Source organism: Canis aureus, chromosome 33 (assembly GCF_053574225.1).
Source record: "Canis aureus isolate CA01 chromosome 33, VMU_Caureus_v.1.0, whole genome shotgun sequence".
Lineage (NCBI taxonomy): Eukaryota > Metazoa > Chordata > Mammalia > Carnivora > Canidae > Canis > Canis aureus.
In genome coordinates, this window is record NC_135643.1 from 40760320 (window position 1) to 40778627 (window position 18308).

Genomic DNA, 18308 nt, shown 5'->3' on the forward strand with positions numbered 1-18308 from the left:
CAATTGTGCCTCACCCATACATGGTGACACAGGTCCCCACGTGGGCCTCAATTGGACCTGGTGAATCTGGTCCTTACCTGGTCGTTCCCCGGAACTGGTAACTCTGGTCACCACCTGGGCCTCACCTGGACGTGGTGACTCTTGTCACCACCGGGGACTCACCTGGACCTGCTTACTGTGTTCCACACCTGGGCCTCAAGTAGTCCTGTTGACCATGGTCCCCAAGCCGGCCTCACATGGACCTGTTGTCTCTGATCCCCAGCTGGGTCTCACGTAACTGGTAACTCTGGTCCCCACCTGGGTCTCATCTGGACCTAGTGACTCTGGTCCCCACCTGGACCTCACCTGGATCTGGTGACTCTGGTCCTCAGTTTGGCCTCACCTGGACCTGGTGTCTCTCGTCCCCACTTTGACCTATCTCAGAACTGCTGAATCTTGCCCCACCTAGGCCGCACCCAGACCTGGTGACTCTTGTCCCCAGCTATGCCTCAATTCGACCTGATGAATCTGGACCTCACGTGGGCCTCACATGGACCTAGGACTCAGCTGGTTGAGTGGCTCTGGTTCCCACAAGGGGCTCACCTGATATTACTGACTGTGGTCTTATTCTATGCCTCACCAGGACCTAGTGATTCTGTTCCCCATCTGGGCCTGCATGGCCCTAGTGACTCTGGTCCTCACCCAGGAACCATTGGGACCTGGATACTCTATTCCATACCTGGGCCTCACTTTGACCAGGGACCTTTGGTCCCATTCTGGGCCTCAAACTAAACTGGTTACTCTGGTTCCCCCTCTGGGCCTCACCCTTACCTGGTGACTCTGGTCACCCCTTGGGCTTCACTTGGGCCAGGTGAATCTGGTCCTTAGCTGGTCCGCACCTGGATCTGGTGACTGGTCGCCACCTGGGCCTCACCTGGACTAGGTGAAACCTGGTGCCAACAGCGCCTCACCTGGACCTTGTAACTCTGGTCCCACGTGGACCTCACCTCGATCTGGTGTCTCTGGTTCCCATATGGGGCTCTCCTGGACCTGGTTCCTGTGGTCTCCATCTGGCCTCACCTGGAAAACAATGACTCTGATCCATATTTGTGCCTCTCATGGACCTGTTGACTCTGGTCCTTACCTGGGCATCATTGGGACCTGGATACTCTCTTATATACCTGGGCCTCACCTGGACCTGATGAATGTGGTCCCACCTGGGCCTCACCTGGACGAGGTGACTGGTTCCCACAGGGACCTCACCTGGACCTGGTGACTCAGGTCCACAAATGGGCATCATGGGACCTGGTTTCTCAGTTCCACATCAGGGACTCACCTGGACTTAGTGATTCTCGTCCCCGTCTGGGCCTCACCCTGACGTGGTGACTCTGGTCCACACCTGGATATCACCAGAACCGGGTGACTCTGGTCCCCCTCTGGGACTCACCCGGAGCTGGTGACACTGGTCCTCAACTGGGCCTCAAAAGGACCTGGTGAATCTACTCCTCACTTAGGCCTCATCTGGACCTTGTGACTCTTTTCCCACCTGGCATCAATGGGACATTGTTACTCTGTTCCCCACCTGGGCCTCACTTGGACATGATAAATTTGCTGCACACTTTGGCCTCAAATGGTCCTGATGACTCTGGTCCCCCCACGTAAGCCACAAACTGCACCTGGTGACTGTGGTCCCCACCTGGGTCTCACCTGGACCTGGTGACTCTCGTTCCCACATGAACCACACCTGGACCTGGTGACTGTGGTATTCTTGTAGACTCACATTTACCTGGTGACTCCGGTCCCCACTAGGGTCTCACCTGGATCTGGTGACTCTGGCCTGCAGCTTGGCGTCACCTGGACCTGGTGAGTGGGGTTGCCACCTGGGCCTAATCCAAAACTGGTGAGTAATTCCCCACGTGGGCCTCTTGAACCTGGTGAATCTGGTCCTTACCTGGTCCTCTCCCAGAACCGGGGACTCTGGTCACCACCTGGGCCTCACCTGGACCTGGTGAATATGCTCCATCTGGGCCTCATTTGGACCTGGTGACTCTGGTCCCTACCTGGGCATCATCGGGACATGGTTCCACTGCATGGCCTGCAGGTTGGCCTCACCTGGACCTGGTAACTCTGGTTCCTACATGTACATCATCGGGACACGGTTCCTCTGCATGGCGCGAAGGATGGCCTCTCCTGGACCTGGTGAGTTTGGTTGCAACCTGTGCCTCACCCGTACCTGGGGACACAGGTCCCCGCTTGGGCCTCTTGGACCTGGTGAATCTGGTCCTTACCTGGTCGTCTCCCAGCCCCGGGGTCTCTGGTCACCCCCTGGGCCTCACCTGGACCTGGTGAATCTGGTCCCCATCTGGGCCTCACCCAGTCCTGGTGACTTTGTTCCCCACCTGGATCTGATTGCTGTGGACTCTTTCTTGGCCTCACCTGGAACTGGTGACTCTGATCCTATCTGCGCATTACCCAGACCTGGTGACTCTGGTCCTCACCTGGGCATCTTTGGTACCTGGTGACTCTGTTCCACACCTGAGCCTCACCTGCACATGATGACTCTGGAACCTCTCTGGGCCTCATCCTGACCTGGTGACTCTGGTCCCCAACTGGATGTCACCTGGACCAGGTGATTCTGGTACCCCGGTAGGCCTCAACCAGGTCCTGTGACTCTGGTCCTCCATTGGACCTCACCTCGACCTAGTGAATATGCTCCATCTGGATCTCATTGGACCTGATGATTCTGATCCCTACCTGGGCATCATCGGGACATGGTTCCACTGCATGGACTTCAGGTTGGCCTCAGCTGGACCTGTTAACTCTGGTCCCTACCTGGGCATCATCGGGACATGGTTCCACTGCATGGCCTGCAGGTTGGCCTCACCTGGACCTGTTTGCTGTGGACTCCTACTTGGCTTCACCTGGAACTGCTGACTCTGATCCTTACTGGGCCTCACCCAGATCTGGTGACTCTGGTCCTCACCTGTGGACCTTTATGACGTGGATACTCTTTTCCACACCTGAGCTTCACCTGGACATGATGACTCTGGATCCCCTCTGGGCCTCAGCCTGACATGGTGACATGGGCCCCATCTGGATGTCACCAAGACCAGGTGAATCTGGTACCCCTCTAGGCCTCACCTTGAACTGGTGACTCTGGTCCTCAACTGGGCTTCACCGGGACCTAGTGAATATGCTCCCCACCTCCGCCTCATCTGGAACTGGTGACTCTGGTTCTACCTGGGAATCATTGGGACATGGTTACTCTATTCCCCACTGGGACTGCCCTGATCCTGGTAACTCTGGTCCTGACTTTGGCCTCTTCTGTACCAGGTGACTCTGGCTCCACCTGGTCCTCACCTGTAACTGGTGATTGTCGTTCCCACATGGACATCATGTGGACCTGGTGGCTGCAGTGTTTCTAGCTTCTCATGTACCTCGTGACTCTGGTCTCCACCAGGGCCTCACCGGGACCTGGTGAGTGTGGTTGCCACCTGCACCTCACCTGGACCTGATGATTCTGGTCTGCACCTGAGACTACCCTGGATCTGGTGACTGTGGTCTCCACCTGGGCTTCACCTGGATTTGGGGAGTCCGGTCCCCATCTGGGCGTCACCTGGCCCTGTTGACCATGGTACTCAACTGGGCAAAATTGGGACCTGGTGACTGTTCCACACCTGTACCTCACCTGGACCAGGCGACTCTGGTCCCCCTCTGGGTCTCACCGTGCCTTAGTGACTGTGAACCCCACTTTGGACTGACTTGGACCTGCTGACCCTGGTTCCCACCTGCGACTGACGTCGTACTGTTGACTCTGGTACTTTCAAGGGCCTCCCCTGGACCTGGTGATCCTGGTCCCCACCTGGGCCTCACCTGGACGTGGTAACTTTTGTCACCACCGGTTACTCACCTAGACCTGGTTACTGTGTTCCACACCTGAGCCTCAAGTAGACCTGTTGACCATGGTCCCCAAGCCTGCCTCACATGGACCTGTTGCCTCTGATCCCCACCGGGGCCTCTCGTGTACCTGGTAACTCTGGTCCTCACCTGGGCATCATTGGTCCTGGTGACTAGGTTCCATACCTGAGGCTGCCCTAGACATGATGACTCTGGAACCTCTCTGGCTATCAACCTGACCTGGTGACTCTGGTCCCCATATGGATGTCACCTGGACCAGGGGATTATGGTACCCCTCTGGGCCTCAACCAGCTCTGGTGACTCTGGTCCTCAAATGGGCCTCACCTGGACCTAGTGAATATGCTCCATCTGGGCCTCATTTGGACCTGGTGACTCTGGTCCCTACCTGGGCATCATCGGGACATGGTTCCACTGCATGTCTTGCAGGTTAGCCTCACCTGGACCTGGTAACTCTGGTCCCTACCTGGGTATCATCGGGGCATGGTTCCACTGCATGGCCTGTAGGTTGGCCTCACCTGGAGCTGGTAACTCTCGTGCCTACCTGAGCATCTTTGGGACCTGGTTCCTCTGCATGGCCTGCAGGTTGGCCTCACCTGGAACTGGTGAGTGGGTTTGTCACCTGGCCTCACCCTTGCCTAGTGACACAGGTCCCCACGTTGGCCTCACTTGGACCTGGTGAATCTGGTCCTTACCTGGTTGTGACCCGGAACTGGTAACTCTGGGCACCACATGGGAATCACCTGGGCCTGGTGAATCTGGTCCCCATCTGGGCTCTCCCAGTCCTGTTGACTTTCTTCCACACCTGGACCTGATTGCTGTGGACTTCTTCTTGGGTAACCTGGAACTGCTGACTCTGCTCCTAACTGGGCCTCACCCAGATCTGGTGACTCTGATCCTCACCTGTGGACCATTAGACCTGGATACTCTGTTCCACACCTGAGCCTCACCTGGATATGTTGACTCTGGATCCCTTCTGGGCCTCAGCCTGACATGGGGACTCTGGACCCCATCTGGATGTCACCAGACCAGGTAAATCTGGTACCCCTCTAGGCTTCACCTAGACCTGGTGACTCTGGTCCTCAACTGGGCCTCAATGGGACCTAGTGAACATGCTCCCCACCTGCGCCACATCTGGGCCCGGTGACTCTGGTTCTACCTTGGCATCATCGGGACATGGTTACTCTATTCCCACTTGGAGTTACCTGATCCTGGTAACTCTGGTCCTGACTTTGGCCTCTTCTGTTCCAGGTGACTCTGGCTCCACCTGGGCCGCACCTGTAACTGGTGACTCTGATCCTAAGCATGGCCTCACCTGACCTGGTGACTGTGGTTCCCATCGGGACCTCACCTGGACCTCATGTCTCTGGTCCCACTTAGGCCTCACCAGGACCTGGTGTCTCTGCCACCCACCTGGGTAGCATCAGGATATGGTTACACTGTTCACTAACAGTGACCCAGCCGGACCTATTAACTCTGGTCTTCACCTGGGCCACACCTGGACATGGTGACACTTTTTCCCACGTGGGTCTCACCTGGACATGGTGAGTCGGATCCCCACCTGGTCCTCACCTGTAACTGGTGATTCTCATTCCCACATGGACATCATGTGGACCTGGTGGCTGCAGTGTTTCTAGCTTCTCATGTACCTCATGACTCTGGTCCCCACCAAGGACTCACCGGGACCTGGTGTGTGTGGTTGCCACCTCCGCCTCACCTGGACCTGGTGATTCTGGTCTGCACCTGAGACTAACCTGGATCTGGTGACGTGGTCCCCACCTGGGCTTTACCTGGATTTGGGGACTCCGGTCCCTATCTGGACCTCACCTGGCCCTGTTGTCCATGGTCCTCACCAGGGCAAAATTGGGACCCGGTGACTGTGTTCCACAACTGGACCTCACATGGACCACATGACTCTGGTCCCCCTCTGGGTCTCACCGTTCCCTAGTGACTGTGAAACCCACTTTGGCCTGACTTGGACCTCCTGACACTTGTTGCCACCTGCGCCTGACCTCGAACTGTTTACTCTGGTTATTTCAAGGTCCTCCCCTGTACCTGGTGATCCTGGTCCCCACCAGGGCCTCATCTGGACATGGTGACACTTTTCACCACGGAGGACTCACCTGGACCTGCTTACTATGTTCCACTCCTGGGCCTCAAGTAGACCTGTTGACCATGGTCCCCAAGCCGGCCTCACATGGACCTGTTGCCTCTGATCCCCACCGAGGCCTCACGTGTACCTGGTAACTCTGGTCCTCACCTGGGCCTCAACCGGACCTAGTGACTCTGGTCTCCAACTGGGCTTCACCTGATCTGGTGACTCTGGTCCACACCTGGACCTCTCCTGGACCTGGTGACTCTCTTTCCAACATGGACCTCACCTGGATCTGGTGACTCTGGTCCTCAGTTTGGCCTCACCTGGACCTGGTGTTTCTCGTCCCCATTTTGACCTATATCAGAACTGCTGAATCTTGCCCCACCTAGGCCGCACCCAGACCTGGTGACTCTTGTCCCCAGCTATGCCTCAATTCGACCTGATGAATCTGGTCCTCACGTGGGCCTCACATGGACCTGTGACTCAGCTGGAGAGAGTGGCTCTGGTTCCCACAAGGGGCTCACCTGATACTGCTGACTGGGGTGTGTTTCTATGCCTCACCAGGACCTAGTGATTCTGTTCCCCATCTGGGCCTGCATGGCCCTAGTGACTCTGGTCCTCACCCAGGCATCACTGGGACCTGGATACTCTATACCCCACATGAGCCTCACTTTGACCAGGGACTTCTGGTCCCATTCTGGGCCGCAAACTTAATGGTTACTCTGGTTCCCCTTCTGGGCCTCACCCTTACCTGGAGACTCTGGTCACCCCTTGGGGTTCAATTGGGCCTGGTGATTCTGGTCCTTAGCTGGTCCGCATCTGGATGTGGTGACTTGTCGCCACCTGGGCTTCACCTGGACTCGGTGAGTCCTGTTGCCACCTGCACCTCACCTGGACCTTGTGACTGTGGCCACACTTGGACCTCACCTGGATCTGGTGGCTCTGGTTCCCATATTGGGCTCTCCTGGACCTGGTTCCTGTGGTCTCCATCTGGCCTCACCTGGAACACAATGACTTTGATCCATATTTGGACCTCTCCTGCACCTGTTGACTCTGGTCCTTACCGGCGCATCATTGGGACCTGGATACTCTCTTATATAACTGGGCCTCACCTGGACCTGGTGACTTTGGTCCCACCTGGGCCTCACCTGGACGAGGTGACTGGTTCCCACAGGGACCTCACCTGGACCTGGTGACTCAGGTCCTCCTATGGGCATCATGGAACCTGGTTTCTCAGTTCCTCATCGGGGCCTCACCTGGACCTAGTGATTCTCTTCCCCCTCTGGGCCTCTTCCTGACGTGCTGACTCTGGTTCCCACCTGGATATCAACAGAACCGGGTGACTCTGGTCCCCCTCTGGGACTCACCCGGAGCTTGGGACACTTGTCCTCAGCTGGGCCTCAACAGGACCTGGTGAATCTACTCCTCACTTAGGCCTCGACTGGACCTTGTGACTCTTTTCCCACCTGGCATCAATGGGACATGGTTACACTGTTGCCCACCTGGGCCTCTCCTGGACATGATAACTTTGCTTCACACTTTGGCCTCAACTGGTCCTGATGAATCTTGTCCCCCCACCTAGACCTCAATCTGGACGTGGTGAGTGTGGTCCCCACCTGGGTCTCATTGGACCTGGTGACTCTCGTTCCCTCATGACCCACACCTGGACCTGGTGACTGTGGTGTTCTTGTAGACTCAGATTTACCTGGTGACTCCGGTCCCCACTAGGGCCTCAACTGGATCTGGTGACTCTGGCCTGCAGGATGACCCCACCTGGACATGGTGAGTGGGCTGAAACTCCATACCTGGTGACTCAGGTCCCCAGGTGGGCCTCTTGGACCTGGTGAATCTGGTCCTTACCTGGTCCTTCCCGGAACTGGTAACTCTGGTCACCACTTGGGCCTCACCTGGACCTTGTGAATCTGGTACCCATCTAGTCCTCACCCAGTCCTGGTGACTTTGTTCCCCACCCGGACATGATTTCTGTGGACTCTTTCTTGGCCTCACCTGGAACTGGTGACTCTGATCCTATCTGCACGTCACCCAGATCTGGTCACTCTGGTCCTCACCTGTGGACCATTATAACCTATATACTCTGTTCCACACCTGAGCCTCACCTGGACATGATGACTCTGGATCCGCTCTGGGCCTCAGCCTGACATGGTGACTCTGGTCCCCATCTGGGTGTCACCTGGACCAGGTGATTCTGGTACCCCTCCAGTCCTCAACTTGACCTGGTGATCCTGGTTCCCACCTGGGCCTCACCTGGACCTGGTGACTCTTGTCACCACCGGGGACTCACTTGGACCTGGTTACAGTGTTCCACACTGGGCCTCAAGTAGAACTCTTGACCATGGTCCCCAAGCCTGCCTCACATGGACCTGTTGCCTCTGATACCTACCAGCGCCTCACGTGTACCTGGTAACTCTGGTCCTCACCTGGGCCTCTTCTGCACCTACTGACTCTGGTCACCACCTGGGCTTCAACTCGATCTGGTGACTCTGGTCCCCACCTGGACTTCACCTGGATCTGGTGACTCTGGTCCCCACGTGGATCTCTCCTGGACCTGGTGACTCTCTTTCCAACATGGACCTCACCTGGATATGGTGACTCTGGTCCTCAGTTTGGCCTCACCTGGAACTGGTGTCTGTCGTCCCCACTTTGACCTAACTCAGAACTGCTGAATCTTCCCCCACCTAGGCCGCACCCAGACATGGTGACTCTTGTCCCCAGCTATGCCGCATCGACCTGATGAATCTGGTTCTCACGTGGGACTTACATGGACCTGGGACTCAGCTGGAGAGAGTGGCTCTGGTTCCCACAAGGGGCTCACCTGATACTGGTGACGGGGGTCTTTTTCTATGCCTCAGCAGGACCTAGTGATTTTGTTCCCCATCTGGGCCTGCATGGCCCCAGTGACTCTGGTCCTCACCCAGGCATCATTGGGACCTGGATACTCTATTCCACACCAGGGCCTCACTTTGACCAGGGACCTCTGGTCGCATTCTGGGCCTCAAACTTAACTGGTTACTCTGGTTCCCCCTCTGGGACTCACCCTTACCTGGTCACTCTGGTTCCCCCTTGGGCTTCACTTGGGCCTGGTGAATCTCGTCCTTAGCTGGTCTTCATCTGGAATTGGTGACTGGTCGCCATCTGGGTCTCACCTGGACTTGGTGAATCCTGTTGCCACCTGCACCTTACCTGGACCTTGTGACTGTGGTCCCAACTGGACCTCTCCTGGATCTGGCGGCTCTGGTTCCCATAAGGGGCACTGCTGGACCTGGTTCCTGTGGTCTCCATCTGGCCTAACTTGGAACACAATGACTCTGATCCATTTTTGGGCCTCTTCTGGACCTGTTGACTCTGGTCCTTACCTGGGCATCATTGGGACCTGGATACTCTCTTATATAACTTGGCCTCACCTGGACCTGGTGAGTGTGGTCCCACCTGGGCCTCACCTGGACGAGGTGACTTGTTCCCACAGGGACCTCACCTGGACCTGGTGACTCAGGTCCTCATATGGGCATCTATCGACCTGGTTTCTCAGTTCCACATCGGGGCCTCACCTGGACATAGTGATTCTCGTCCGACTCTGGGTGTCACCCTGACGTGCTGTCTCTGGTTCCCACCTGGATATCATCGGAACCGGGTGACGCTAGTCCCCCTCTGGGACTCACGTGGAGCTGGGGACCCTGGTCCTCAACTGGGTGTAAACAGGACCTGGTGAATCTACTCACTTAGGCCTCGTCTGGACCTTGTGATTCTTTTCCCACCTGGCATCAATGGGACATGGTTACTCTGTTCCCCACCTGGGCCTCACCTAGACATGATAACTTTGCTCCACACTTTGGCCTCAACTGGTCCTGATGACTCTGGTCCCCCACCTAGGCCTCAATCTGGACCTGGTGACTCTGGTCCCCACCTGGGTCTCACCTGGACTTGGTGACTCTCGTTCCCACATGAACCACACCTGGACCTGGTGACTGTGGTGTTTTTGTAGACTCACATTTACCTGGTGACTCCGGTCCCCACTAGGGCCTCACGTGGATCTGGTGACTTTGGCCTGCAGGCTGGCCTCACCTGGACCTGGTGAGTGGGGTTGCCACCAGGACCTCACCCATACCTGGTGACTCTGTCCCCACAAGGGCCTCTTGGATCTGGTGAATCTGGTAATTACCTGGTCCTCTCCCAGACCTGGGGACTCTGGTCACCACCTGGGTCTCACCTGGACCTAGTGAATCTGGTCCCCATCTGGGCCTCACCCAATCCTGGTGGCTTTGTTCCCCACCGGGACCTGATTGCTGTAGACTCTTTCTTGGCCTCACCTGGAACTGGGGACTCTGATCCTATCTGCTCGTCACCCAGACCTGGTGACTCTGGTCCTCACCTGGGCATCATTGGTACATGGTGACTCTGTTCTACACCTGAGCCTCACCTGGACATGATGACTCTGGAACCTCTCTGGGCCTCACCCTGACCTGGTGACTCTGGTCCCCATCTGGATGTCACCTTGACCAGGGGATTCTGGTACCCCTCTAGGCCTCAACCAGATCTGGTGCCTCTGGTCCTCAACTGGGCCTCACCTGGACCTAGTGAATATGATCCATCTTGGCCTCATTTGGACCTGGTGACTCTGGTCCCTACCTGGGCATCATAGGATATGGTTCCACTGCATGGCCTGCTGGTTTGCCTCACCTGGACCTTGTAACTCTGGTCCCTACCTGGTCATCATCTGGACATGGTTCCACACATGCCTACAGTTTGGCCTCACCTGGACCTGGTAACTCTAGTCCCTACCTGGGCATCATCGGGACATGGTTCCTCTACATGGCCTGCAGGTTGGCATCACCTGGACCTGGTGAGTGGGGTTATCACCTGTGCCTCACCCATGCCTGGTGACACAGGTCCCCACTTGGGCCTCACTTGGACCGGGTGAATCTGGTCCTTACCTTGTTCTCACCCGGAACTCGTAACTCTGGACACCACCTGGGAATCACCTGGGCCTGGTGTTTCTGTTCCCCATCTGGGCGTCATCCAGTCCTGGTGACATTGTTCCCCACCTGGACCTGATTGCTGTGGACCCTTTCTTGGCCACACCTGATTCTGGTGACTCTGGCCTGAAGGTTGTCCTCACCTGGACCTGGTGAGTGGGGTTGCCACCCCATACCTGGTGACTCAGTTCCACACGTGGGCCTCTTGGACCTGTTAATCTGGTCGTTACCTGGTCCTCTCCCAGACCCGGGAACTCTGGTCCCCAACTGGGCCTCATCGGGACTTGTCAATCTGGTCCCCATTTGGGCCTAACCCAGTCCTGGTGACTTTGTTCCCCACCTGGATCTGATTGCTGTGGACTCTTTCTTGGCCTCACCGGGAACTGGTGACTCTGATCCTATCTGCGCGTCACCCAGACCTGGTGACTCTGGTCCTCACCTGGGCATCATTGGTACCTGGTTACTCTGTTCCACACCTGAGCCTCACCTAGACATGATGACTCTGGATCCCCTCTGAGCCTCACCCTGACATGGTTACTCTGGTCCCCATCTGGATGTCACCTAGACCAGGTGAATCTGGTACTCCTCTGGGCCTCAACCAGATCTGGTGACTCTGGTCCTCAACTGGGCCTCACCTGGACCTAGTGAATATGCTCCATCTGGGCCTCATTTGGACCTGGTGACTCTGGTCCCTACGTGGGCAACATCGCGACCTGGTTCCACATAATGGTCTGCAGGTTGGCCTCTTCTTGACCTGGTAACTCTGTTCCCTACCTGGGCATCATCGGGACACGGTTACTCTGCATGGCCTGCAGGTTGGCGTCACCTGGACCTCGTACCTCTGGTCCCTACCTGGGCATCATCGGGACATGGTTCCTCTGCATGACCTGCAGGTTGGCCTCACCTGGACCTGGTGAGTGTGGTTGCCACCTGGGCCTCACACATACCTGGTGACTCAGTTCCCCACGTGGATCATGTGGACCTGGTGAATTTGGTCCTTACCTGGTCCTCTCCCGGACCCGGGGACTCTGGTCACAACCTGGGCCTCAGCTGGACCTGGTGAATCTGGTCCCCTTCTGGGTCTCACACAGTCCTGGTGACTTTGTTCCCCACCTGGACCTGATTGCTGTGGACTCTTTCTTGGCCTCACCTGGAACTGGTGACTCTGGTCCCTATCTGGATGTCACCTGGACCAGGGGATTCTGGTACCCCTCTGGGCCTCAACCAGATCTGGTGACTCTGGTCCTCAACTGGGCCTCACCTGGACCTAGTGAATATGCTCCATCTGGGCCTCATTTGGACCTGGTGACTCTGGTCCCTACGTGGGCAACATCGGGATTGGTTCCACATAATGGTCTGCAGGTTGGCCTCTTCTTGACCTGGTAACTCTGGTCCCTACCTGGGCATCATCGGGACACGGTTCCTCTGCATGGCCTGCAGGTTGGCGTCACCTGGACCTGGTGAGTTGGCTTGCCACCTGGGCCTCACCCATACTTGGTGACACAGGTCCCACGTGGGCCTCACTTGGACCTGGTGAATCTGATCCTTAACTGGTCCTCACCCAGAACTGGTAACTCTTGGCACCACCTGGGAATCACCTGGACCTGGTGAATCTGGTCCGCATCTGGGCCTCACCCAGTCCTGGTGAATTTGTTCCCCACCTGGACCTGATTGCTGTGGACTCCTTCTTGGCCTCACCTGGAAATTGTGACTCTGCTCCTAACTGGGCCTCACCCAGATCTGGTGACTCTGGTCCTCACCTGTGGACCATTATGACCTGGATACTCTGTTCCACACCTGAACCTCACCTGGACATGATGACTCTGGATCCCCTCTGGGCCTCATCCTGACATTGTGACTCTGGTCCCCATCTGGAGGTCCCCTAGACCAGGTGAATTTGGTACCCCTGTAGGCCTCAACTAGACCTGGTGAGTCTGATCCTCATCTGGGCCTCACCTGGACCTAGTGAATATTCTCCACACCTGCGCCTCGATGGACCTGGTGACTCTGGTTCTACCTGGGCATCATTGGGACATGGTGACTGTATTACCCACTGGGACTGACCTGATCCTGGCAACTCTGGTCCTTACTTTTGCCTCTTCTGTACCAGGTGACTCTGTGTCCACCTGGGCCTCACCTGTACCTGGTGACTCTGATCCGAAGCATGGCCTCACCTGCCCTGGTGACTGTGGTTCCCATCGGGACCTCACCTGGACCTCATGTCTCCAGTTACACTTGGGCCTCACCAGGACCTGGTGTCTCTGGTACCCACCTGGGTAGCATCAGGATATGGTTACACTGTTCACTAACACTCATCCAGCCGGACCTAATAACTCTGGTCTTCACCTGGGGCACACCAGGACATGGTGACACTAGTTCCCATCTGGGTCTCACCTGGACATGATGAGTGGGATCCCCACCTGGTCCTCACCTGTAACTGGTGATTTTCGTTCCCACATGGACATCATGTGGACCTGGTGGCTGCAGTGTTTCAAGCTTCTCATGTACCTCGTGTCTCTGGTCCCCACCGGGGCCTCACCGGGACCGGGTGAGTGTTGTTGCCACCTGCACCTCACATGGACCTGGTGATTCTGGTCTGCACCTGAGACTACCCTGGATCTGGTGACTGTGGTCCCCACCTGGGCTTCACCTGGATTTGGGGACTCCGGTCCCCATCTGGGCCTCACCTGGCCCTGTTGACCATGGTCCTCAACTGTGCAAAATTGGGACCCGGTGACTGTGTTCCACAACTGGACCTCACCTGGACAAGGTGATTCTTGTCCCACTCTGGGTCTCACCGTGCCCTAGTGACTGTGAACCCCACTTTGGCCTGACTTGGAACTGCTGACCCTGGTTGCCACCTGCGCCTGAACTCGAACTGTGGACTCTGGATCTTTCAAGGGCCTTCCCTGGACCTGGTGATCCTGGTCGGACCTGGGCCACACCTGGACGTGGTGACTCCTGTCACCAATGGGGACTCACCTGGACCTGCTTACTGTGTTCCACACCTGGGCCTCAAGTAGACCTGTTGACTATGGTCCCCAAGCCGGCCTCACATGGACCTGTTGCCTCTGATCCCCACCGGGTCCTCACGTGTACCTGGTAACTCTGGTCCTCACCTGGGCCTTATCTGGACCTAGTGACTCTGGTCCCCATCTGGGCTTCACATGGATCTGGTGACTCTGGTCCCCACCTGGACTTCACCTGGATCTGGTGACTCTGGACTCGACCTGGACCTCTCCTGCACCTCGTGACTCTCTTTCCAACATGGACCTCACCTGGATCTGGTGACTCTGGTCCTCAGTTTGGCCTCACCTGGACCTGGTGTCTCTCGTCCGCACTTGGACCTAATTCAGAACTGCTGAATCTTGCCCCACCTAGGCCGCACCCAGACCTGGTGACTCTTGTCCCCAGCTATGCCTGAATACAACCTGATGAATCTGGTCCTCACGTGGGCCTCACATGGACCTGGCACTCAGCTGGATAGAGTGGCTCTGGTTCCCAAAAGGGGCTCACCTGATACTGCTGAATGTGGTCTTATTCTATGCCTCACCAGGACCTAGTGATTCTGTTCCCCATCTGGGCCTGCATGGCCCTAGTGACTCTGGTCCTCACCCAGGCATCATTGGGACCTGCATACTCTATTCCACACCTGGGCCTCACTTTGACCAGGGACCTCTGGTCCCATTCTGGGCCTCAAACTAAACTGGTTACTCTGGTTCCCCCTCTGGGCCTCACCCTTACCTGGTGACGCTGGTCACCCCTTGGGCTTCACCTGGGCCTGGTGAATCTGGTCCTTAGCTGGTCCTCACCTGGATCTGGTGACTGGTCGCCACCTGGGCATCACCTGGACTTGGTGAATCCTGTTGCCACCTGCGCCTCACCTGGACCTTGTGACTGCGGTCCCACCTGGACCTCACCTGGATCTGGTGTCTCTGGTTCCCATATGGGGCTCTCCTGGACCTGGTTCCTGTGGTCTCCATCTGGCCTCACCTGGAACTCAATGACTCTGATCCATATTTGGGCCTCTCCTTGACCTGTTGACTCAGGACTTTACCTAGGCATCATTGGGACCTGGATACTCTCTTATATACCTGGGCCTCAACTGGAACTGGTTACTGTGGTCCCACATGGGCCTCACCTGGAGGAGGTCACTGGTTCCTACAGGGAACTCAACTGCACCTGGTGACTCAGGTCCTCATATGGGCATCATGGGACCTGGTTTCTTAGTTACACATCGGGGCTTCATCTGGACCTAGTGATACTCGTCCCCCTCTGGGCCTCACTCTCACGTGGTGACTCTGGTCCCCACCTGGATATCACCAGTACCGAGTGCCTCTGGTCCCCTCTGGGACTCCCCCTGTGCTGGGGACACTAGTCTTCAACTGGGCCTCAACAGGACCTAGTGAATCTACTCCTCACTTAGGCCTCGTCTGGACCTTGTGACTCTTTTCGCACCTGGCAACAATGGGACATTGTTACTCTGTTCCACAACTGGGCCTCACCTGGACATGATAACTTTACTCCACACTTTAGCCTCAACTGGTTCTGATGACACTGGTCGCCCCACCTTGTCCTCAATCTGGACCTGGTGACTGTGGTCCCCACCTGGGTCTCACCTGGACCTGGTGACTCTCGTTCCCACATGAACCACACCTGGATCTGGTGTCTGTGGTGTTCTTGTCGACTCACATTTACCTGGTGACTCCTGTCCCCACTAGGGCATCACCTGGATCTGGTGACTCTGGCCTGCAGGTTGGCCTCACCTGGACCTGGTGAGTGGGGTTGCCACCTGAGCATCACCCATACCTGGTGACTCAGGTCCCCACGTGGGACTCTTGGACCTGGTGAATCTGGTCCGTACCTGGTCCTCTCCCAGACCCTGGGACTCTGGTCACAACCTGGGCCTCACCTGGACCTAATGAATGAATCTGGTCCCCATCTGGTCCTCACCCTGTCCTGGTGACTTTGTTCCCCACCTGGACCTGATTGCTGTGGACTCTTTCTTGGCCTCACCTGGACCTGGTGACTCTGATCCTATCTGCGCGTCACCCAGACCTGGTCACTCTGATCCTCACCTGGGCATCATTGGTACCTGGTGACTCTGTTCCATACCTGAGCCTCACCTGGACATGATGACTCTGGAACCACTCTGGGCCTACCCCTGACCTGGTGACTCTGGTCTCCATCTGGATGTCACCTGGACCAGGTGACTCTGGGACCCCTCTAGGCCTCAACAAGGTCTGGGAACACTGGTCCACAACTGAGCCGCACCTGGACCTAGTGAATATGCTCCATCTGGGCCACAGTTGGACCTGGTGACTCTGGTCCCTACCTGGGCATCATCGGGACATGGATCCACTGCATGGCCTGCAGGTTGGCCTCAGCTGGACCTGGTAACTCTGGTCCCTACCTGGGCATCACGGGGACACGGTTCGTCTGCATGGCCTCCAGGTTGGCCTCACGTGGACCTAGTGAATGGGGTTGCCACCTGGGGCTCATCCATACCTGGTGACACAGGTCCCCACGTGGGCCTCACTTGGACCTGGTGAATCTGGTCCTTACCTGTTCCTCACCCGCACCTGGTAACCCTGGTCACCACCTGGGAATCACCTGGACCTGTTGAAACTGGTTCCCCTCTGGGCCTCACCCAGTCCTGTTGACTTTCTTCCCCACCTGGACCTGATTGCTGTGGACTCCTCTTGGCCTCAACTGAACTGGTGACTCTGATCCTAACTGGGCCTCACCCAGATCTGGTGACCATGGTCCTCACCTGTGGACCATTATGACCTGGATACTCTGTTCCACACCTGAGCCTCACCTGGACATGATGACTCTGGAACCTCTCTGGGCATCACCCTGACCTGGTGACTCTGGACCCATCTGGATGGCACCTGAAACAGGTGATTCTGGTACCCCTCTAGGCCTCAACCAGGTCTGGTGACACTGGTCCTCAACTGGGCCTCACCTGGACCTAGTGAATATGCTCCATCTGGGCCTCATTTGGACCTGGTGACTCTGGTCCCTACCTGGGCATCATCGGGACATGGTTCCACTTCATGGCCTGCAGGTTGGCCTCACCTGGACCTGGTGAGTGGGGTTGCCACATGGGCCTCACCCATAACTGGTGACTCTGACCCCACGTGGGCCTCTTGGACCTGGTGAATCTGGTCCGTACCTGGTCCTCTCCCAGACCCGCGGACTCTGGTCACCACCTGGGCCTCACCTGGACCTGTTGAATCTTTTCCCCATCTGGGCCTCACCCAGTCCTGGTGGCTTTGTTCTCCACCGGTACCTGATTGCTGTGGATTCTTTCTTGGCCTCACCTGGAACTGGTGACTCTGATCCTATCTGCTCGTCACCCAGAATTGGTGACACTGGTCCTCACCTGGGCATCATTGGTACCTGGTGACTCTGTTCTACACCTGAGCCTCACCTGGACATGATGATTCTGGAACCTCTCTGGGCCTCAGCCTGACCTGGTAACTGTGGTCCCCATCTGGATGTCACCTGGACCAGGGGATTCTGGTACCCCTCTAGGCCTCAACCAGATATGGTGACTCGGGTCCTAAACTGGGCCTCATCTGGACCTAGTGAATATGATCCATCTTGGCCTCATTTGGACCTGGTGACTCTGGTCCCTACCTGGGCATCATAGGGATATGGTTCCACAGCATAGCCTGCAGGTTGGCCTCACCTGGACATTGTAACTCTGGTCCCTACCTAGGCATTATCTGGACATGGTTCCACACATGCCCTGCAGGTTGGCATCACCTGCACCTGGTAATTCTAGTCCCTACCTGTGCATCATCAGTACATGGTTCTTCTGCATGGCCTGCAGGTTGGCATCACCTGGACCTGGTGAGTGGGGTTGTCACCTGTGCCTCACCCATGCCTTGTGACACAGGTCCCCACGTGGGCCTCACTTGGAACGGGTGAATCTGGTCCTTACCTTGTTCTCACCCGGAACTGGTAACTCTGGTCACCACCTGGGAATCACCTGGGCCTGGTGTTTCTGGTACCCATCTGGGCGTCATCCAGTCCTGGTGACATTATTCCCCACCTGGACCTGATTGCTGTGGACTCTTTCTTGGCCTCACCTGGAACTGGTGACTCTGATCCTATCTGCGCGTCACACAGACCTGGTGACTCTGGTCCTCACCTGGACATGATGACTCTGGAACCTCTCTGGGCCTCAACCTAACCTGGTGACTCTGGTCCCCATCTGGAACTCACCTGTATCTGGTGACTCTGGTCTCAGTTTGTCCTCACCTGGACTGGTGTCTATCGTCCCCACTTTGACCTAACTCAGAACTGCTGAATCTTGC